The 25,032-nt window shown below is 40.3% G+C and overlaps 1 protein-coding gene and 1 non-coding gene across 2 annotated transcripts in view; one reads left to right on the forward strand and one right to left on the reverse strand.

Moving 5' to 3' along the window:
• The window catches only part of ADAM20 (ADAM metallopeptidase domain 20), a 33,797-nt gene that overhangs the window by 2,859 nt on the left and 5,906 nt on the right, over nt 1-25,032 (reverse strand). The window lies entirely within an intron of this gene.
• Nucleotides 11,835-11,938, forward strand: LOC114679755 (U6 spliceosomal RNA). The gene has a single exon (XR_003731868.1). It is a non-coding gene; the product is annotated as a U6 spliceosomal RNA (small nuclear RNA).

Below are 25,032 nucleotides of genomic sequence, written 5' to 3' on the forward strand. Positions count from 1 at the left end.
GAGAGTAAAATGTCATGAGAAAAATTAGGGTGTGTAACTATAATTTATCAAGTTAAACATATACCTACACTATGATCCAGCAATTTCAGTCCTAGGAACTTACCACATAGTCTTGTCTATGAATGTTCACAGCAGCATTATTCATAAATGTATTCTGCAACCTGGAAACCAAGAACTTGTCCTTGATAGGTGAATAGATAAACACACTGATATATTCATTCATTGAAATACTCCTCTGTTATAACACGAACAAACTTCTGAAACATGCAAGATCAAGGTTGAATTTCAAAGAAATTATGAGACAAGGCAGACCAAATGGAGTAGTTAATGTATGATTTAATTTGTATGAAGTTCTAGGATACTTCAAATTAATCTATGGAAATAGAAATGTAATTATTAGTTTCTAGATGTATGAGCAGGGGAATGGGGCATAAAGAGACCTTTCTGGAAAAATGTAAAGTATCAGTCAAATATATTGATTGCAATGGTGATTTCAAGTAAAAGCTCATCAAGCTGCACCCTTAAAATCTGTGTGTTTTATCATAAGCTAAGGATACCTCAAGAGTTAATTTTCTATAAAGGATTTGACTTCAACTTCTTTCTGACTCAATCCAGAATTAGCACATCATGAAATTATCTTAGAAACCATCTCCCTTTCCTTTTCAAAAATAGTTTTAACATAGAATTGCATGAAAACAGACTCAATTTGGTATAAGGAAGTTACCTAAAGCAGTTTACCTCATTTATTTTTCTCCTCTTATGAATCATACCTTTTAGCTGGGAGAATTTATACAAAGTAATATTTAGAAAAGAAGAATATATTAATATTTAAATGTGTTGTGTGCAACATTGAAAGATTTGTTTTAAATTCAGTGCAGTCAGAAATATTTTAAAAGTACAAGAATGAGTTGATCTCAGCCTGAAATAAACTGGCCACAATAAAAAAAACTAATTTCTAAGAAGAAAGTAATGTAGTAAAAGTAGAAAGAGGAATAAAAGTAATTGTAATGGTAAGAATTATAAAATGTACTAATTTATACATTATATGTATATTAATAATTATTGAAAAATAGGAACAGATAAAAAGGGTTGGGCCCTTTGGGGAGCAGTAATAGCTAGTTATCCATTTATTATTTGATGTGATGGGAAATTTTGACTGGAATCTGTAAGAGGGGGGATGACATGAGGGAAGTCATATTAGAAAGATAATTAGGCTGCTTTTTACATTCAGGTACTGTTTTCACCAAACTGTCAAACCATTTTTGTCCTCTGCTCTCACACTGCAACAACAATCAACACTAAAGAAGACTTCTGTGACCAAGTGCTTTTGTTTTTTTTTTCACACACAACAAGCAGCAGATACCAGCTATGTGTCCTTCAAATCAATTCTGACACCATCTACCTGGGTATAGTGTCAGATCCCCCAGGTTGGACGTCCAGTCACCAGCTTCAGCTACCAGTCACACGTGTAGGCCTCCAGAACTTCTGATCAACAAGTTCCAATTTGGGGTTCCCATGACTCCTTTTTGGAGTTTGGTTAATTTGTTGGAATGGAACTCAGGAAAACACTTATGCTTACCCAGTTATTATAAAGGGTATTATATAGGATATGGAAGAAGAGATGCATAGGGTGACATATGGTGCAAGGGGCACAGAGCTTCCATGCCCTCCTTGTGCACAATCGTCAAGGAGCCCCCACGTGTTCAGCTATCCAGAAGCTCTCTGAACCCTACCATTTTGAGTTTTTGTGGAGGCTTCATTATATAGGCATGATTGAGAACCATGTAAAAATGTGATTGGAAAAAGTACATGATCTAAACCCAGCAAGGCCTGTCTGTTCAGTCTTGGCCTCTGTGTTTACCATTCTTTCTTTAGGATATTGGGCAGGACCCCCTCTGGAATGAGGGTCTTCTGCCCCATAATCAGATTAGTCCTGCCTTGGGTAGGTGAAAAAGGACAGGAAAGGGTCAGAGAAAGAGAGGGATTCTGTTTCTTCAGGTATGTTTCTGAGGCCTAAAGCACTCCAACATTAATTATAACAAAACTGTAACAAGGTTGTGGGCATTGTAAGCTAGGGACTATGGATGAAAACCTGTGTGTGTGTGTGTGTGTGTGTGTGTGTGTGTGCGTATTCATAATATCACAGATACTGAAAAGATACACCAGGAAACCCCCCAGTCACAATGTTGTATAAATTAGCAGACTATTTCAATGATGTGAAGAGGACTGTTTGGGCGTACAGACAAATTCTAGAAATGAGTTACGTTTGAGTAATCGTGTGTGTGTGTGTGTGTGTGTGTGTTGTGTTTAGTCTTCTAAAAATCTTGAATTTAGTTCTCTCTTTGTGTGTCTCATCTGGCTTTTCATGAATTAGTATGTATTATTTTTGAAATCACAGATGTTTTAAAAAGTTTTAAGTGAGAGTGAGATCAGTAAAGTATCAGGCTAGAAAACTGCAAGCTCTCCTTCCCCCATAGAAACATTGAAAAGGAAAAAACCTTCAGATGGAGGAAAAGAGGAGGATAGGAGAAGTTGGTAAATGGGTATGAAGTTACAATTAGAAGGAGTAAATTCTGGTGTTCTATTGCACAGTATAGGGACTATGGTTGACATTAAAATATTGTATATTACAAAATAGCTCTTCAAAAGAGAGGCTTTTGAAGGTTCTCACCTCAAGGAATGTAAATGCATGAGGTGATACGTACATTGACTACCCAGACTGGATCATTATACAACATAGATATGTATCAAAACTTTAAATTGTACCCCATATATATAAACAATTACAACAGTTCAATTAAATAAATAAATAACTTTTTAAAAGAACTTTAAAACGTCTGGAGTGCAGATATCTCTCCTTCATTGCTGGTGGGAATGCAAAACGATACAGCCAATTTGGAAGGCATTTTGGCAGTTTCTTACAAAGCTAAACACTGTCTTACCATATAATCCAGTTGTCACACTCCTAGGTATTTACACAATGTATTGAAAAACTTAATCTGTGTACATATAGCTATAGCCAATTTACTCATAAATTGATAAAAATTGAAAGCAACAAAGATATCCTTCAATAGGTGAATGAGTAAACAAACTGCAGTACATACATACATACATACATACAATGGAATATTATTCTGTCATAAATTCAAGCCAGAAAGAGGCATGGAAGAAGTAAATGCATAATACTCAATAAAGGAAACCAGTTTGTAAAGCCGACATACTTTTATGTTTCCAATGTTGTAAAAGGCGGTACTATAGAGATCAAAACTATCAGTGGCTTCCAGAGTTGGGGGCGGGGGGAGTGTTAAAGAGATGGAATGAATAGCTGGCACACAGGGGATTTTTATGGAGTGAAACTATTCTGTATTATGCTGCAATGGTGGGTACATGACATGTGTTTTACAAATCCATAGAAATGTACAACACAAAGGGTAAACCTAAATGTAAACTATGAGTTGAGTTAGTAACAATGTATTGATATTGATTCATCAATCGTATCAACAGTACCTACCAATGCAAGATGTTAATAATAGGGAAGAATGTGGGTAGGGGAGATAGGAAGTAAATGGAAGCTTCCTGTACTTTCTATTCGGTTTTTCTGTAAGCCTAACAATGCTCCAAAAATGAAGTATATTAATTTAAAAAATTTAAAAATAACCCAATGTGAAAGCAGGAGCAGAGGTGGAGCAATATGGTGGAACAGAAGGCTCTATCAATTGTTACCCCTACAAGAACACCAATTTAACAACTATCTACCAAAGAACCAAAATTCACGAGAGCACTCCTAGTACCTGGTTTTATCTTCATATCACTTTGTATCCCTGAAAGAGGGACCGAAGAAACAGAAGAGAACAGTCTTGAATTCCTGACACCACCACTCCTGCCCCAGGCAACTGTAGTGGGGTGCAGAGAGCATCTCTGGATGCTGGGGGAGAGAGAGCACAGCAATTGGAGGGATTAAACTCAGTGATGTCCTGTTAGAGCAGAAAGGAAAATCGGACTGAACTCAGCTGACACTTGCCCACACAGGTAGCATTTAAATAAGCCCTAGCCAGAGGGGAATTGCTAGTCCCAGCAGTCTGTACTTGAGTACCTGCAAACCTCACCACTGAGGGCTACAGTGCTGTATGTCTCTAAGTAAACTTGAAAGGCAGTATAGGCTATAAGGACTGCAACTCTAAGACAAGTCCTAGTGCTGAACTAGGCCCAGAGACAGGGGACTGGGTTAGGGGGGCGGGGAGGCACCTGACCAACTGAGACACCAGCCAGGGTGGCTAACGGAGCACTGGCATCACTCCTCCTCTAAAACCAGACTTCACAGCTTGCAAGAGACCTGGTTGTCCTTCCTTCTACTTGAGGAGACGAGTGGGAAGAGTGGGGAGGACTTGTTTTGCAACTTGGATATCAGCTCAGCTACAGCAGGATAGGGCACTGGCCAGAGTCATGAGGCCCCTGTTCAGGCCCTAGCTCTTGGACAACATTTCTAGACACATCCTGGGCCAGAAGAAAACCTGCTGCCTTGAAGAAAAGGGCTCAGACATGGAAGCATTCATCACCTGCTAACTAAAGAGCCCTTAAGCCCTGAATAACCAGCAGCAATACCCAGGTACTATGTCAAGGACCTTGGGTAAGCCTCTGAGACTTGCCGGCTTCAGGTGAGACAGCACATTACCAGTTGTAGTGGCTACTGGGAGAAATTCCTTCTGCTTGAAAAAAGCAGAGGGAAAAGTAAAGGGGACTTTGTCTTCTACCTTATGTATCAGCATGGCCACAGAGAAGTAGAGTACCAAGTGGGCTCTTGGGGTCCTTGATTCCAGGACTGGACTCTTGGATGGCATTTCTGGACCTGCCCTGGGCTGTAAGGGTGCCCACTGAAGGGCAAGTCCCAGGCCAGGCAGTATTCACCACAGCTGACTTAAGAGACCTTGAGCCTTTAGGGACAATTACCAGTAGTCTGGCAGTACTCCTTGTGGCATGTGGTGGTGGTGGCTACGGAGTGAGGCTCCTCTGCCTTTGAAAAGGGGAGGGAACAGTGAAAAAGATTGCATCTTGTGGTTTGAGTGCCAGCTCAGCTGCAGTAAAATAGAATACCAGGTAGGCTGCTAAAGCTTTCAACTCTAGTCCTCAACTCCCAGAGAACATCTCTGGACCCACCTGGGGTTTTGAGGAACTTGCTTTCTTGAAGTAAAAAAAACATAGGCCTGGGTGGCTTTTCCACCTGCTAATTGTAGAGCCCCAGGACCTTGTGTAAACACAGACAGTAGCAAGGGATTCATTACAGCAGGCCTTGGGTGAGACCCAGTGCTGTTCTGGCTGCAGCTCTGACCCAACAAAGTCATAGTGGTGGTGGCCACAGGGGTGCTTGTGTCACTTCACTCCCAAGCCTCAACTCTTGCCCTTTGTGCACCTACAGGCTTAACACCACAAAGAAGTCTTGGCAGCTTCCAGCTTGCACCCTCTGGAGCAGTGATCTGAGATGTATCTGGGGCTCTTTTAGCCACAACTGGAGCTGGAGTGGCTGGAATGCAGGGAGCAGTGTCCTTAGGTTGCACAGGGCAGCGAGGCCTGAGGACCAATACCCAGACCATGAAACCATTTTTCCCTCCTAGGCTTCTGGGCCTGTGATGGGAGGGGCTGCCATGAAGGTCTCTGAAATGCCCTGGAGGCATTTTCCCCATTGTCTTGGCTATGAACCTTTGGCTCCTCTTTACTTATACAAATTTCTGCAGCCAGCTTGGGCTTAAATTCCTCCCCTGAAAATGAGTTTTTCTTTTCTACCACATAGCCAGGCTGCAAATTTTCCACATGTTCATGCTCTGCTTCCTTTTAAATATAAGTTCAAGTTTCAATTCATTTCAGTGCTTATGCAAATGAGCATAGGCTTTTAGAAGCAGCCAGGCCACAGCTTGAATGCTTTGTTACTTGGAAATTTCTTCCACCTGGCCAGACACGTTGGCTCATGCCTATAATCTCAGCACTTTGGGAGGCTAAGTTGGGTAGGTCGCTTTGAGCTCAGGAGTTTGAGACCAGCCTGGGCAACACAGCCAAATCTTTCTCTATAAAAAATACAAAAATTAGCTCTATGTGATGGTGTGAACCTGTAGGTCCAGCTACTTGGGAGGCTGAGGCTAGAAAATTGCTTGAGCCTGGGAAGCAGAGGTTGCAGTGACTGAGATCATACAACTGCACTCTAGCCTGGGTGACAGAGTGAGATCCTGTCTCAAAAAAAAATTTCTTTTGCCAGATAACCTAAATCATCTCTGTCAAGTTCAAAGTTCCACAGATCTCTAGAACAGGGGCACAATGCCACTAGTCTTTTTGCTAAAGCAGAACAAGAGTGACCTTTATCATAGTTCCCAATAAGTTCCTCATCTCCATTTGAGACCTCCTCAGTCCAGACTTCACTGTCCATATCTGTACTAGTCCATTCTCACTGCTATAAAGATACAACCTGAGACTAGGTAATTTATAAAGGAAAGAGGTTTAATTGACTCACAGTTCTGCAGGCTTAGCAGAAAGCATGGTTAAGAGGCCTCAAGAAACTTACAATCATGGTGGAGGACTAAGGGAAAGCAAGCACATCTTACATGGTGGCAGGCAAGAAGCATGAGAGCAGTGGGAACATCTACTTATAAAACCATCAGATCTCATGAGAACTCACTGTCATGAGAAAAGCACGGGGGAACCACCCCCATGATCTAATCACCTCCCACCAGGACCTTTCCTCAACACCTGGGGATTACAATTTGGATTACAATTCAAGATAAGATTTGGGTGGGGACACAAAGCCAAACCATATCATTCTGCCCCTGCCCCCTCCCAAATCTCATGTCCTAACATTCCAAAACCAATCATGCCTTCCCAACAATCCTCTGAAGTCTTAATTCGTTCCAGCATTAACTCAAAAGTCCAAATCCAAAGTCTCATCTTGTGAAACCAAAAACAAGTTAGTTACTTCCAAGATACAATGGGGGTATCATTGGTTAAATGTTCCCATTCCAAATGAGAGAAATTGGCCAAAATAAAGGAGCCACAAAACCCATGCAAGTTCAAAACCCAGAGGGTCTGTGGTTTTTCCAGGTACACAGCGCAAGCTGTCAGTGGGTCTGGGGTCTGGAGGATGGTGGCCCTCTTCTCACAGCTGCACTAGGAAGTGCCCCAGTGGGAACTCTGCATGGGGGTTCCAACCCTACATTTCTCTTCTGCACTGACCTAGCAGAGGTTCTCCATGAGGGCTCTGCCCCTGCAGCAGACTTCTGCCTGGACTTCCAGGCATTTCCATACATCCTCTAAAATATAAGTGGAGGTTCACAAACCTCAACTCTTGCCTTCTGTGCATCCACAGGCCCAACACCACGTGGAAACTGCCAAGGCTTGGGGCTTGCACCCTCTGAAGCAATGCTAAGCCATACCTTGGCCCCATTTAGCCACCACTAAGGTTGGAGTGGCTGGGACACAGAGTACCAAGTCCCGAGGCTGCACAAAGCAGCAGGTCCCTGGCCTGGGCCACAAAACCATTTTTGCCTCTTAGTCCTCCAGGCCTGTGACAGAAGCTTCCCAGTAGGTCTCTGACATACCTTGGAGACATTTTCCCCATTGTCTTGGCTATTAACATTCGGCTCCTCATTACTTATGCAAATTTCTGCAGCCAGCTTGACTTCCTTCCCAGAAAATGGGTTTTACTTGTATACCACATAGTCAGACTGCAAATTTTCCAAACTTTTATGTTCTGATTTCCTTTTAAACATAAGTTCCTCATCTCCATCTGAGACCAGCTCAACCCAGACTTCATTGTCCATATCACTATCAGCATTTTGGTCAAAACCATTCAGTAAGTCTCTAGGAAGCTCCAAACTTTCCCACATCTTCCTGTCTTCTTCTGAGCTCTCCAAATTGTTCCAACTTCTGCCTATTACCCAGTTCCAAAGTTGCTTCCACACTTTCAGGTTATCTTTAGAGCAGTACCCTATTCTACCAGGACCCATTTACTGTATTAGTCCAATCTCCCATTGCTTTAAAGATACTACCTGAGTCTGGGTAATTTATAAAGGAAAGAGGTTTAATTCAGTCACAGTTCTGCAGGATTAATAGGAAGCATGGCTAGGAGGCCTTAGGAAACTTACAATCATGGCAGAAAGGGAAGGGGAAGCAAGCACGGCTTACATGGGGGCAGGTGAGAGGTGCAAGAGAAGGGGAAGCTTCTACTTATAGAACCATCAAGACTTGTGAGAACTCACTCACTATTATGAGAACAAGATTGAACCATGGGCCAGGCATGGTGATTCACACTTGTAATCCCAGTACTTTGAGTGGCCAAGGTGGGTGGATCACTTGAGGCCAGGAGTTCAAGACCAACCTGGCCAACATGGTGAAACCCTGTCTCTACTAAAAGTACAAAAAATTAGCCAGGCATGATGGCACATGCCTGTAATCCCAACTACTTGGGTGGCTGAGGCACAATAATTGTTTGAGCCTAGGAGGCAGAGGTTGCAGTGAGCTGAGACCATACCACTGCACTCCTGCCTGGGCAACAGAGTGAGACTCTGTCTCAAAAAAAAAAATTGAACCATGAAGAAACCCAAAACCTGTCCAGAACAAAAACAAGTAATGAGATTGAAGCTGTAATAAAAAGTCTCCCAATAAAGAAAAGCCTGGCACTCAAATGGTGTCACTGCTGAATTCTACCAAGTATTAAAGAAGAATTAATACCAATCCTACTCAAACTATTCTGAAAAGTAGAGAAGGGAATACTTCTAGACTCTATAATGCCAGTATTACCCTGATACCAAAAACAGCTAAAGACACATCAAAAAACAAACAAACAAACAAACAAAAAACCACAAAACACTACTGGCAAATATCTCTGAAAAATATTGATGCAAAAATCCTCAACAAAATACTAGCAAACCTAATTCAACAGTACATTAGAAAAATCATTCATCATGACCAAGGGGGATTTATGTCTGGGATGCAAGGACAGTCCAATACATGCAAAACAATCAGTGTGATACATCAGATCAGCAGAATGAAGGAAGAAAACCATAAGATCATTTCAATTGATGCTAAAAAAGCATTTGATAAAATTCAAAATCCCTTCATAATAAAAACTCAAAAAACTAGGTATAGAAGGAACATACAACAAATAAAAGCCATATATGACAGACTCACAGCTAGTATCATACTGAACGGGAAAAGTGAGAAAGCCTTGCCTCTAAGGTCTAGAATACGACAAGGATGCCCACTTTCACCATTGTTGTTCAACACAGTACTGGAAGTCCTAGCTAGAGCAACCAGAGAAGAGAAGGAAAGAAAGGGCATCCAAATTGGAAAGGAAGAAGTCAAATGATCCTCTTTTACAGATGATATAATTTTATATTTGGAAATACCTAAAGACTCCACAATAAAACTGTTGGAACTGATAAACAAATTCAGTAAAATTGCAGAATATAAAAATCAACATCCAAAAATCTGTAGCATTTCTATAGGCCAACAGTGAACAATCTGAAAAAGAAATTTACAAAGTAATTCCATTTGCAGTAGCAACAAAAATTTAACTACCTAGGAATTATTTTAACCAAAGAAATGAAAGATGTCTACAATGAAAACTATAAAGCACTGCGAAATAAACTGATAAGGACACAAAAAATAGAATATATTCCATGTGTATGAATTGAAAGAATAAACATAGTTAAAATGTGCATATTACCCAAAGGAATCTCCAGACTCAGTGCAATCCCTATCAAAATACCTATAAGATTCTTCACAGAAATAAAAAAAAAATCATAAAATTTATATGGAATTTATATTTTTATCATCTGTGAAGATTCTTCATGAAAAAAAAGGCAGGGTGCAGGGGTTCATGCCTGTAATGCCAGTACTTTGGGAAGCTGAAGTGGGTGAATTGCTTGAGCTCAGAAAGTTTGAAACCAGCCTGGGCAACATGGCAAAACCCTGTCTCTACAAAAAAATACAATAATTAGCCAGGTGTGGTGGAATGGGCCTGTAGTCCCAGCTACTCAGGAAGCTGAGGTGAGAGGATGGCTTGAACCTGGGAGGCAGTGGTTACAGTGAGCCAGGATCGCACCACTGAACTCCAGCTTGGGTGACAGAGCAAGACCCTGTCTCAAAAAAGAAAAAATTAAGAAATAGAAAAAACAATTCTAAAATTTATACGGAACCACAGAATAGCCAACACTATCCCAAGCAATAATAACAAAACTGAAGGAATCACATTACCTGACTTCAAATTATACTACAAAGCTATAGTAACCAAAATGACATGGTACTGGTGTAAAAACAGACACAAAGGACAATGGAACAGAATAAAGAAGCCACAAACAAATCATCACACCTACAGTGAAGTCATTTTTTTACAAAGGGGCCAGGAACATACACTGGGGAAAAGACAGTATCTTCACTAAGTGGTGCTAGGAAAACTGGATATCCATATGCAGAAGAATGAAACTAGGCCCCTATGTCTCAACATATTCAAAATAAAATCAAAATGGGTTAAAGACTTATACCTAAGACCACAAACTATGAAATTACTACAAGAAAACATTGGGTAAATTCTCCAGGACAATGCTCTGGGCAAAAAATTCTTAAGGCATACCACACAAGCACAGGCAATCAAAGCAAAAATGGACAAATGAGATCACATCAAGTTAAAAAGTTTCTGCAAAGCAAAGGAAATCATCAACAAAATGAAGAGACAACCCACAGAGTGGAAGAAAATATTTTCAAAACACCTATCTGACAAGGGAGTAAAGACCAGAATATATAAAGAGCTCAAACAACTCTAAAGGGAAAAAAACTAATAATCCAATTTAAAAAATGGGCAAAAGATCTGAATAGACCTTTCTCAAAAAAAGACATACTAATGGCAAACAGGTGTATGCAAATATATGCTCAACATCATTGACCATTAGCAAATCAAAACTATAATGAGACATCTTTTTACCCTAGTTAAAATGGGTTTTATCTTAAAGACAGGCAATAACAAATGCTGGTGAAGATATGGAGAAAAGGGAAACCTCGTACACTGTTGGTGGGAATGTAAATTAGTACAATCACTATGGAGAACAGTTTGGAGGTTCCTCACAGAAATGAACATAGAGCTACCATATGATCCAGCCATCCCACTCCTGGGTATATACTCAAAAGAAAGTAAACAATATATCAAAGAGATACCTGCACTCCTATGTTTGTTCCAGCACTGCTTACAATAGCTAAGATTTGGAAGCAACCTAAGTGTCAATTAACAGATGAATGGATAAAGAAAATGTGGTACATATACATAATGGAGTACTACTCAGCCATTAAAAACAATGAGATCCCATCATTTTCATTTGCAGCAACATGGATGGAACTGGAGGTCATTATGTTAAGTGAAATAAGCCAGGCACAAACATTGCATGTTCTCACTTATCTGTGGAATGTAAAAATCAAAACAATTGAACTTGTGGACATAGAGCAGTAGTAGAATGGTTACCAGAGGCTGGGAAGGTGACATGGTGGCAGAGGGGAGGTTGGGATGGCTAATAGGTTTTAAAAAATAGAAAGAATGAATAAGGCCTACTATTTGATAACACAACAGGGTGCCTATAGTCGATAATAAATTAATTGTACATTTAAAATAACTTAAAAAGTGTAATTGGATTGTTTGTAATACAAAGGAAAAATGCTTGAGGGAATGGATATCCCATTATCCATGATGTGGATTATTTAACATTGCATGCCTGTATCAAAACATCTTATGTACACCACAAATGTATATACCTGCTATGAACCCACAAAACTTAAAAAAAAAAAAAAAAACTAAAAAAACTAGCAATGCTCACTTCAGAAGCATATACTAAAATTGTAATAATACAGAGAATATTATCATGGCCCCTTGCACAAGGATGACACACAAATTTGTGAAGTGCTCTATATTTTTTATATTAAATAAAATTATTATTTAAAAATTTTTAAAAACTAAAGAATTTCAATACACAGTTTGGAAAAACATGCTATATAGTTTCTAAGTAGCCCATAGTGAAAAACAACATAATAAATAATTTTTAATTTCTGTAAGAACTACTTCTTATAGCATAGTAAAAAGAGAAAAAAAAGAACAGGAGCGGCCAAGATGGCCGAATAGAAGTAGATAGTGTGCATGGCTCTCATGGAGAGGAAAAGATGGGGTGAATAAATACAATACCTTCAATTGAAACATCCAGGTACTCACACTGGGGTTAATCAAGGAAACAGCCTGACGCACAGAGAACAAAGAAAAGCAAGACAGGACAATGGCCCACCTAGGAGCAACATGGAGCCATGGGATTCCCCCCTGCCCAGGGAAGCAGTGAGTGAATGAGCAGCCCTGGGAAACCATGCTTCTCCCACAGATCTTTGCAACTTGCTGGTCAAGAGGCCTCCTTGTGAACCCACTCCACCAGGGCCTTCAGTCTTCAGTTTGACAGACAGAACTAGGCAGAGTCTTGGCATAGCAGCTGCTCAGGCATGCATGGAGACCCTGCAACCTTAGATGCTGGGACTTTCTAGCAAACGTAGCTGCAGCTCCAGCAAAGTGGGAGGTTAGACTCCTGTGCATATCCCTAGGAAAGAGGATGAATCCAGGGGGCTGAGCAGCAACAGCCCACAGACCCCACTTCCACAGCACCTCACAAGATAAGACCCACTGACTTGGAATTCCAGCCAGCTACCAGTAGTGGTATTGTACCTCGCTAAGAAGGAGCTCCCTGGGGTTGTGGTGGGTGGCCATTATTGCTGTCCAGGCACCTTAGTCATCCCAGCCTTCAGGCTTTGGAGAGTCTGAGCTGACCTGGGGCAGAAGGGATCCTCCCGAACAGTACAGCCGCTCTACCAAAATGTGGCCAGACTGCTGCTTTAAGCAGGTGCCCAATCCTGTTCCTCCTTACTGGGCAGGACCTCCCAACTGGGGCCTCAAGCCACCCCACCTAAGCACTCCAACCAACAGAGATATGAATTATTCCTGGCATGGCACTCCCAGAGGGAGGGGCAGTTCACCATCTTTGCTGTTTGGGTGACTTAGCTGTTCCAGCCTTTGGGTTTTGGAGTGTCTGGGGTGACTGAGAACTGAAGTGGACCCCCAGTGCCGCATAGCAAAGCTGCTCTACAAAAACGTGGCCAGACTGCTTTTTATTTTTTTTAATTTTTTTTAAGGCATGCTTTTTTTTTTTTTTTAATTATTATACTTTAAGTTCTAGGGTACATGTGCACAACGTGCAGGTTTGTTACATATATATACATGTGCCATGTTGGTGTGCTGCACCCATTAACTCGTCATTTACATTAGGTATATCTCCTAATGCTATCCCTCCCCCCTCCCCCCTCCCCACAATAGGACCCGGTGTGTGTGGAGAAATAGGAACACTTTTACACTGTTGGTGGGACTGTAAACTAGTTCAACCATTGTGGAAAACAGTGTGGCGATTCCTCAAGGATCTAGAACTAGAAATACCATTTGACCCAGCCACCCCATTACTGGGGATATACCCAAAGGATTATAAGTCATGCTGCTATAAAGACATATGCACACGTATGTTTATTGCAGCACTATTCACAATAGCAATGACTTGGAATCAACCCAAATGTCCATCAGTGACAGACTGGATTAACAAAATGTAGCACATATACACCATGGAATACTATGCAGCCATAAAAAAGGATGAGTTCGTGTCCTTTGTAGGGACATGGAAGCAGCTGGAAACCATCATTCTCAGCAAACTATTGCAAGAACAGAAAACTAAATACCGCATGTTCTCACTCATAGGTGGGAATTTAACAATGAGATCACTTGGACACAGACTGCTTTTTAAAATGGGTCCTGATCCCATTCCTCCTTACTGGGCAGGACCTCCCAACCAGGGTCTCTAGCCACTTCCTATACATGTCTTTGGGCCAGCAACAGGTCCATATCTCCCTTGACAAAGCTCCCAAGGGAACTGCCCTTGCCACCCTCAGATTAATGAAGAAGTAGAGACCCTAAGTGCCTTATTCACACCTCCAGTGAGCTGCAGTTGACCCAAGGGGAGGAGGTCAGTCCATCTCCCATGGGTCCCATATAGCCCCTATGGCTTGTCACTAGTCAGGAAACCCCTGGCTTGGGCCCACAGCACAAACTCTCCATCTTGGGTTGACTGCACTGAGCAATTGCTGACCTGCATCTCTCTAGGTTGCAGCCCCAAGGAGTCAAGCAAATGACCCTTGGCTACAACCACTACTAAGATCTGTTCCTCTGCGCCTCAAAGCTGGGAAAAGAATATAAACACTGAAATCACCCAAGAGCTGCAGTGGGCAGCCCAGGAGTGCCAAATCGTGAACTACAGCCTGTACTTAAGGAGGAGAGGAACCCCCATTTTCAGAGCACTGAGAGGGAACTTGACTGCAACTGCAGGAAAACATAGGGAGGCCACACAAGGGGGCAAGAGTCTACCAACTGACCAATAAGCCTAAGTGTCGCCTGCTGGATCATACCCCAAGGCTTCAACACCAAAAATACCTCATTAACATACCCTACTCTGAAACCAGAGATAAGAAGTCAGCTTCAAATAAAGACCCTATAAATGTATCCAAAAGACAAGCCATATAATGTTAAAACCATTATGAAATTTTTAACAGTCCTTAAAAAAATAAAAAATAAAACTAGAAATCAATAACAGGAGGAATTTTTTACATTTACATAATACATGAAAATTAAACATGTTACTGAACAACTGATGGCTCTTCAAACAAGAAATTAAAAGAGAAATTAAATAATATCTTGAGACAAACAAAAATGGACACACACCATACCAGAACTTATGGAATGCAGCAAAAGCAGTTCTAAGAGAGAAGTTTATAGCAGTAAATGCCTTTATCAAAAAAGGGGAGGATTTTGAATAAGCAATCCAACTTTACACTTGACAGAATTAGAAAAACAAGAACTAAGCCCAAAGCAAGCAGAAGGAAGGAAATAATAAACATCTGAGAGGAATAAATTAAATAGAGACTGGAATATATTAAATAGAAAATAGAAAAGACCAACAAAACTGAGGGTTGGGTTTTGAAGAGATAAACAAATTGGACAAACCTTAAGATGGACTAACCAAAAAGAAAAAAGAGAAAACTTAAATAAATAAAATCAAAAATGAAAGAGGAGACATTACAACTGGCACTACAGAAATACAAAGGATCATAAGAGACTACTATGAACAATTATAAGCCAAAATATTGGATAACCTAGAAGAAATGGATAAATTCCTACAACATTACAACCTACCAAGACAGAATTACGAAAAATATAGATCATCTGCACAAACCAATAAGTAAAGAGATTGAAGAAGTAATAAAAATATCTCCCATCAAAGCCTCAGAACTTGATGGCTTCCCTGATGAATTCCGCCAAACATGTGAAAAGACCTAGCACCAACGCTACTCAAACTCTTCAAAAAAAATTGAAGAGGAGGAAATAGTTTCAAATTAATTTTTTGTGGTCAGCATTACCCTGATACCAAAGCCAGTTAAGGACACTACAAGAAAAGAAAATTACAGACCTATATATCTGACAAACATGGGTGCAAAAATGCTCAACAAAATACTAGCTAACCAAATTTAATAGCACATTAAAAGGATTGTTCACCATGATCAAGTGGGATTTATCTCTGGGATGCAAGGATAGTCAAAATACACTAATCATTAAATGCAATACATCACATTAACAGAATGAAGGGTAAAAACTATGATTCTCTAATGAATGCAGAAAAGGCATAGACAAAACTCAACATCCTTTCATGATTAAAAATTCCAACAACTTAGATATGGAAGAAAATTTCCCCAACACAATAAAGACCATATATAACTAGCCCACAGCTAACATCATAATCAGTAAGATAAAACTAAAAGCTTTTTCTTTAAGATGCAGTACAAGGCAAGGATGCCCACCCTCACTAATTCAGTACAATATAGTACTGGAACTTTTAGCCAGAGCAATCAGACAAAAGAAAAACAATCATCTAAATTAGAAAGGAAGAAGTTAAATTATCTCTGTTTGTAGATAACATGATCTTAGGTACAGAAAACCCCAAAGACAATCAAAAGCTAATACACGAATATAATAAAATTGCAGGATACAAATCTACATACAGAAATCAGTAGCATTTCTTATATCAACAGCAAACTATCTGAAAAATAAATCAAGAAAACAATCCCGCTTACAACTGCTATAAAGAAATAAAATATTTAGGAATAAATTTAACCAAGGAGGTGAAAAAAAAATCTGTACCTTGAAAACTATAAAACATTGATGAAAGAAATTGAAGAAGACACAAATAAAAGGAAAGATAGTCTGTGTTCATGAATTGAATGAATATTGTTAAAATGTCCATACTACTCAAAGCAATCTATAGATTCAATGCAATCCCTCTCAAAATCCTAATGGCATTTTTTGCCTATCAATGATAGACTAGATAAAGAAATTGTGCCACATATACACCGTGGAATCTATGCAGCCATAAAAAAGGATGAGTTCATGTCCTTAGCAGGGACAAGGATGAAGCTGGAAATCATCATTCTCAGCTGTCCCTTGCAGGGACATGGATAAAGCTGGAAATCATCATTCTCAGCAAACTAACACAGGAACAGAAAACGGAACACCTCATGTTCTCACTCATAAGTGGGAGTTGAACAATGAGAACACATGGACACAGGGAGGGGAACATCACACACCAGGGCCTGTTGGTGGGTGGGAGCGCTAGGGGAGGGATAGCATTAGGAGAAATACCTAATATAGATGATGGGTTGGTGAGTACAGCAAACCACCATGGCACATGCATACCTATGTAACAAACCTGCATGTTCTGCACATGTATTCCAGAATTTAAAGTATAGTAAAAGAAAATCCCGATGACATTTTTCATAGAAATAGAAAAAGAGCCCTAATATTTGTATGGAACCACACACACACACACACACACAAAAAGAATAGCCACAGCAATTTTAGCATAAAGAACAACGCTGAAGAAGGCATCAAACTACCTGATTTCAAAATATACTACAAAGGTATAGTAATCAAAACAGTATGGTAATTGCATTAAAAACAGACACATAGACCAAAGGAACATAATAGAGAGCTTAGAAATAAACACAAATTTAGGGTCAACTGACCTTTGACAAACATGCCAAGAACATAAAATGGGGTATAATGCTTGCAGTGGAAGGAAAACATATCATCATTTGCAGATAATATGATTGCCCACACAGGAAATCAAACAGAAAAAGCTTGAAACTAACCATTTAAACCAATGAGAGCTAAACAAATTTCCTAAATACAAGACCAACATGCAAACGTAAATATCATTATTATACACAAGAAATATTATAAAATGCAGTCGAAAAAAATATACACATTAGCAAAATATAATGTCTTATTGAGGAATAAATATTTTTTAAAAGTATGTGCATGCCTTTAGAGATGTATTTTAAAACACTATTGAAGCACAAAAAAGAACTGAGGAAATTGAGATATGTATCATATTGGTGATTAAAACAAGTTGAATTCTAGTCAAAATCCCAAGGTAATATTTCATAGGATAGACAAATATACTCAAACTACCTGAGGTGATGGATATGTTAATTAAGTTGATTGTGCTAATCATTTCATAATGTATACATATATCAAAACATCAGGCCGAGTGTGGTGGCTCACACTTGTAATCCCAGCACTTTGTGAGGCTGAGGCAGGTGTATCGCTTGAGGCCAGGAGTTTCAGACCAGCCTGGGCAACAGGGCAAAACCCCATCTCTACAAAAGTAAAAAAAAAAAAAAAATTACCCAGGTGTGGTGGTGCATGCCTGTTGTCCCAGCTATTTGGGAGGCTCAGGTGGGAGGATCACTTGAGCATGGGAGGTGGAGGCTGCAGTGAGCCAAAATCACACCACTGCACTCCAGCCTGGGCAACAGAGCAAGACTCTGTCTCAAAAAAAAAATACATTGTATACCCTAAATACATGCAATTTTTTAAATCATGCCCAAAAAAACCTGAAGAAAATTTAAAAATATTAAAATTATATATTTGAAAGAGTAAAACATTAAGTAAAAACCAAACAAATTGAAAAGAAAATCAAGACAAGGGGATTGGCATCTATACCAATTATATATTAAGATTTATTTTTAATGTATAATAATTAAAACAATTTGGAATTGATATAGAAACAGACAAACATACATCAAGATTTAAAATGCAGGCCAGGTGCGGTGCCTCATGCCTGTAATCCCAGCAGTTCGGGAGGCTGAGGCAGGCAGATTGCTTGAGTCCAAAAGTTCAAGACCAGCCTGGGCAACATGATGAAACTCCATCTCTACTAAAAATACAAAAAATTGGCCGGGTGTGGTGGCACATGCTTGCTGTCCAAGTTACTCAGGAGGCTGAGGTGGGAGGATCATTTGAGCCCAGAAGGTAGAGGCTGTGGTGAGCTAAGATCTCACCACTGCATTCCAGCCTGGGCAACAGAGCGAGACTCTATCTCAAAAAAAAAGGAAAAAAAAAAGATTTAAAACCCTAGAAATAGTCATGTATATATATACACACACATATAAAATCAGGGTTTGGCAAAATTGGCTTTCCATATGGAAAAATACAATTCTATCTGTACATCACAGAGACACAACATATTTCAAAAAGAATAAAGACCTAAATATGAAAAAAAAAACCTCCTCTTAAACTACTAGAAAAATAAGAGAATGTCTTTATGATCTGAGGGTAGAAAAATATTTCTTGCTGGGCATGGTGGCTCACGCCTATAATCCCAGCACTTTGGGAGGCCGAGGGGGGCAGATCACAAGGTCAGGAGATTGAGACCATCCTGGCCAACATGGTGAAACCCTGTCTCTACTAAAATACAAAAAATTAGCTGGGCATGGTGGTGCGTGCCTGTAGTCCCAGATACTCAGAAGGCTGAGGCAGAGGAATTGCTTGAACCTAGGAGGCGGAGGTTGCAGTGAGCTGAGATTGCGCCACTGCACTCCAGTCTGGCAACAGAGTGAGACTCCATCTAAAAAAAAAAAAAAAAAAAAAAATTCTTGTCTAAGAATCTTTTTTAAAAAGTTCAGTGTTAGAGAAAATAAATACGACTACTTAACAAATTTTAAATTCTGTCACCATAAACAAAGTAGAGGATATTTTTAAATTTGGTGAAAAAGCATAGATAGTATAAAATAGAACAGTCTGGGTACTATGAAAATCTATAACGATAACAAAAATAATACAAATTATGGACATCTACATGTCCATCAAAATTACGTATTATTTTGTAATGTATGTCTAAAGAAAAGAGTCTGGAATCTTGCCAAATAAGCTGATAAAGTTTCCTCTTGACAGGCGGACAGTAAAATGGGATTACAATTCTATCTACAAAATTTTAATGTCTCACAAAATGAATGTTCATGTCTTTACTTCTGGTATAATAATAATTAAAAAAAAAATAACAGGGAAGACAGAGAGGAGCAGGGTAAGGAAGGTAAAGAACAGAAGGAAGAAGAAAGGGAAGCCAGAGGAGAAAAAGGTAAAATAGGACAAGGAGAAAGAAAGCAGAGGGCGAAAGGCAGAAAGAAGTGAATTAACTGAAACAAAAAATCAAATATTGCTTCTCACTTATGAGTGGGAGCTAAACAATGGGTACACATGGACATAAAGATGGAAACAATAACTCACCAGGGTCTCCAAAACAGAGGAGGATGGAAGTGGGATGAGTTGAAAAGTTACCTATCAGGTATAATGTTCACTAATGGGTACACTAGTAGCCCAATCCCCATCAGTATGAGATACACCCATGTAACAAACATACACATGGACCTCCTGAATCTAAAATAAAATAAAAACTTTTTAAAAAGAAGTTCATGTGAGAATCTAAGAGCCAAGGCTCTTGAGAGGTAGAAAGGAAGGTTTTTTGTTTTTTTGTTTTGTTTAGTTTTGGTCACTTAGCCACCTATACCCATGTCCAAAGTCAGTGGTTTCCCTATTCTGCCAGTTCCTGTCTCCCCGGTCTCTGCATTCCTCCTGTAGCTCCAGCTGTAACCCAAGCAGGAAGGTCCAATGCTGGCACCTCTTTCTAGAATGGAGACTGATGTTGACTAAACAGCTTTAGACTAACATCCTGGACTCGATATAAAATTCTTCTTCCTCCTAGCCAGCTGTTCTTTGCACTTACATGTAAGTTTTATTTTCTCTGCTTTCTCCTGAGATTAGGGGCTAGCTTGTTCCCTAATGTTGATTAGTGGGGTTCTGCCTTGCTCTCTGTGCTTGAGTCCCCATCAAGGTTATGACACCAGTACCCTAGTCACATTAGGATTAGGACCTCTGAGGAACTAAAGACCTATGTACTTCTATCGGCTTCAGTTACATATCAACTTTGAGGAGAATTGAATGGGTGAATCCCAGTTACCTAATGATAGGCTTCCCAGAAGCCAATTCTCCATACATATCTGTAGACTTCAAGGATTACACAAGAGCACCGTGAAGCCAGAGAGTGACAAAAGGACATCATGCCTGCTAAAAACTGAAAGAATATATTCAAAATGCTATATGAGTCATTACCCAGATAGGAAAACCAAAGCATATCACTTACTTTAAAAGCAATAATTCAATATACAGAATGGTTAAACACAAAAGTGGCTAAACAAGTATTAGAGGATGAAATGTGGAAAGAAAACACTAAGATAACAAAAATGTAATAGAAGATGAGAAGCCCAGATTCCCTCTCACGGAAGGACAAGGTGTCCCCGGGGTCAGCAACCAGCCTTGAGCTTTCAGCTACTTCACCGTTTGACACAGCTGCAGCGAGTTAGCCTGCCCCCAAGAACTGGTAACAGGGACTCTACTTCTGGTGGAGCACAAACAGCCCCTGGCACAAGGTGGGTATTCCAATGGTTAAAACTCTTATCAGTAATGACTAGGGATATGTGCCACTGAGGAAGAAATCACTAACAGATGAACCAGAGCAAGGGTTTGAGTTGTATTCATTTTCTAAACTATACAACAAATTACCACAAGCTTAGTGTCTTAAGCAAAATACATTTATTATCTCACAGTTTCCATTTGTGAGGAGTTGGGGCAGGCTTAGCTAGGTCTTTGGCTCAGGGTCCCACAGGGCTACAGTCAAGGCACTAGCTGAGCTGCATTCTCATCAAAGGCTGGACTGGGGAAAGATCTGCTTCCAAGCTCACTCAGGTTGTCGCGGGTTTCATTTTCTGGCAGTTGTAGAACTCATGGCCACTGGCTTCTTCAAAGTCAGCAACAGAAGTGTCTGCAGCTTTAAGTCTTACTTCCAGACCCTTCTTAAAAGGGATCACCTGGTCCCACCCAGAAAAATCTCCCTTTTGATTAACTTAAAGTCAATTAGTTAAGGGCCTTAATGACATCTGTAAATTTCCCGCATTTGCTATAGCCTGGTTAGAAGCAAGTTACATGTCTCACTCAAGCTTGAGGGGAGAAGAATACATAAAGGCAGATACCAGGGGGATGGGATGCAAGGGGGACATCTTAGAATTCTGCCTACCACAAGAGGTAAGGAGGAAATCGGAGCTAGAAGAATAAAAGCATTGAAGAGTGATTGCTAAGTGCCTTTGATACTACAGCAAGATAGTGAACAGCTGATGGCAATTACAATCCATGCATGAATGTCAGTATCCTCTCTGACGGCATACAAAGTGACCCTCATTTCCTTCCAGGGGAAGATAAAGAAATCCAAGTGGCTGAACCTAAAAAAAAAAAAAAGTTAAATGCCCAACCAAGGGAGCGCTGTAATCAGGACCTTGGTGGAGAAAACCTGAGACTCTGACACACAGGATGGGAACATCTGACTAGATCCCTTGAACACTCACGCTCCATATATTCATCCACAGGAGTGATTCACCCCTGTATAGTGAAAGAGAATGCAGAGGCCACTCCACCATGAGGCAATAGATGTATTTTGCAGAGTCTTCCCCCACCTCCTCTTTTGGCCACTAGACATAAAGCTAGGATTGAGTCACAGCATAATCAACTGGAAAAGTGCTCAGCATGCTCAGAGAAAAGGCACTACATTCTGAGATGCATAATCAAATGGCAAACATTAAGTTGGAAAGGGAAAAAAGTTCACTCTCCCAAGATAGAGGATTTTACACCTTGGCAAGGACCCTAGGGCATGGTGCAAATTTGTTCCTGGGATGGCTTCTAGAAGCATGGAAAAAGTAATGCTCATACAGTGAAGTTGAAATGCCAGAACTGCCATAATGAATGATTATGGGATTAAAAGGTTCATGGAAATGGGCATGCTGAAATGGAATTATACATGGCCTTCAGATGATAATGTTCCATAGGAATGTCCAGAAAATATACAATTTACCAAAGGCATAAAGCATGTGCTAATGAGAGGAGCACTGGCATTACCAAAAGGTCCAGTATTGAGTCTTTGCAAGCCAGGCTCAGAGTAGGAGAGGGTGTTACAGAACTTTGCTCACTGATAGCATTGGTGATAATATGACTCTAACACCTAGAGGTCAGTAGGCAATACATAACCATCCCAAGGAATAAAAATAAGAAGTTGCAATTGTCATAAAGACTGGCAAGGTCAGAATGGCAGCCAAGACCTAAGGAGATGGTAGTAGAAGGATTCTAGAATCCTTAAGGGCAAAATAGATAGGCAGCGAACAAGGATACTTACTTTATGCCAATAGAAGAAGCCAAAGATAGATGACTGGGAAGCAAAAAGCAGTTGACTCCCCAAAAGTTAATCACTTTCCCAGTTTGTGAACTTCAACTTCTTTCAAACGTGGAACTCAATCCCTGATGACATGGACAGAGCCTTGGGCCCAGGATGCTATAAAATCATGGCAAATATATAAATAATAATGATTCCTCCAGACCTTTACCAAAGGGAACTATGGCCACATACATAGCTGTGCATAAGGAAGGGGGAATATCTATACATTTCGAGGACTACTGAACACAGGGACTGAGTTGACATTAATGTCCAAGTACTCAAAACATTTTGAAGACCTTCCTGTTAGAATGAAGACATATATGAGGATCAGGTAATAAATAAAGTCTTAGCAACACTCTGACTTTCAGTGGATTACTGGTCTTGTGGACACAGAGCTATGATAATTCTTCCACCCTCTGTCATAATATAGTATAGTGAGAGGACTGTCTGGATATCCCACAGAACATCACATTGATCGAGTACATTGATGACATTATGTTGATCAAGCCAGGTGTACAAGAGGTGGTAATGACATTGAAGGCCTTGGTAAAACACATGAGCTCAGAGAATGGAAGATAAGCTCTGTGAAGAATAATAAATTGTAATCAAAGACATGCTGTGTCAGTAAAATTTTTAGTTTTCTAAGAGCCAGGAATATGCTGGGTTATCCCTTCCAAAGTAAGGCCAAATTATTCCTTTCTCCATCTCCTATCATGAAGAAGAAAACACAATGCCTGGGGATTGCTTTGGTTCCTAGAGGCAGCAAATTTGATACCTAGGACCACAACTCTGGTCCTTATATTTGGTAACATATAATGATGTCATCTTTGAGTGGAAACCATAGAAGGAAAGAGCTCTGCACCAGGTCCAGGTTGTGATGCAAACAGCCTTCCACTGGGGTCATACCCTCTAGTAGACCCTATGATGTTGAAAGTATCTGTGACAGAAAAGGATGTTGGGTGGAGTTTGTGGTAAGCCCCAGAGAAAGAATCACAGTGTATGCCTCTGGGATTCTGAAGTAGAGGCATGCCATCAGCCAACTGACAATAAAGACCAAGCTGATCCACTAATCTGCCATAATTTCTAGAAGAACACATAGAGGGAAATTGACTACAATTGGTCATTATCATCCTGGAAGGGCCAGTGGTTCATTCTTACAGTAATAGACACATATTCTTGATATTAATTTGCCTTATCTCACTGAGGTAAGGCAGTGAGCCTCAGTGAGCACCAATATCCAAAGACATTGGGAGTATTTGATCCACTGGTCTGGTGTTTCCATATAATATCATATCAGATCAAGGTACCACTTTACAGTGAAGAAGTTTTGCAAGGGGGCCAAAGAACATGGTACATACTGGCTGTATATCAGACAACATAATCTAGGAACTGCCAGCATAATAAAGCATTGGAAATATCTACTGATGGTACAACTGAGCTAAAGCTGAAGTGCTTGTTCAGAGGCAATATACTACCATTCCCCAGAATGAATTGTGTGCACTGAATTACAGATCTTTACATGGGTCTGGGAACCAAGGCCTGGAAACAGGAGTAGCCCCACTTACTGTCACTCACAGTGACTCACTGGAGTGGTTTGTGCTTCTTGCCTACTGCAACTCTGGACTCTGCAGCCCAAAGGTCCTGGTCCCCAGTGGGACATATTTTCACCAGGGCAAAGCTAGAGTCCCAATAAATTATAAGCTTAAGCTGCCACTAGAACTCACTGTGTCCTGGCACCAACTAAGAAGATGATCACATTGTTGACAGAAGTGATTGACCCTAATCATCAGGAGAAGGCAGGGCTTCTGTTACAAGATGGAAACATAAGGGTGTATGCATAGAACCCAGGTAATCTCCTTAGGTGCCTATTGGTACTCCCCAGCCTGATTGTCAGTATAAACGGACAGGTTCAGCAATCATAGCCTGAGAAGGGCATGATGACCCAGTGCTCAGGTCTTTTGGAGATAAATACCTGGGTCATAACATACAGTCAAGGAAACTAGAATGGACAGTGGAGGAGTGAGACAGTAAGTATCCATTTCAGCCTCAATCCCAAATGCTGCAGAGGGACTATGGTTTATCCCATTAACTTCCCTCTTCTAAGGTTCCCCACAGAAAGGGATGTCCACCATAATCCTGGAGGTGTTGTTCCCCCAATATACATCAAAAAAGTGGGTCAGAGCAGTGCAAATATTGGACTGTAGAATACACAAATATGCCTCTTGGATCCTCCTTCAAGAGAGGACTTGCTGACCATCTCCATAATTATGATCAGAAGACAGCACCCAGA

This window comes from Macaca mulatta, chromosome 7 (assembly GCF_049350105.2).
Source record: "Macaca mulatta isolate MMU2019108-1 chromosome 7, T2T-MMU8v2.0, whole genome shotgun sequence".
Lineage (NCBI taxonomy): Eukaryota > Metazoa > Chordata > Mammalia > Primates > Cercopithecidae > Macaca > Macaca mulatta.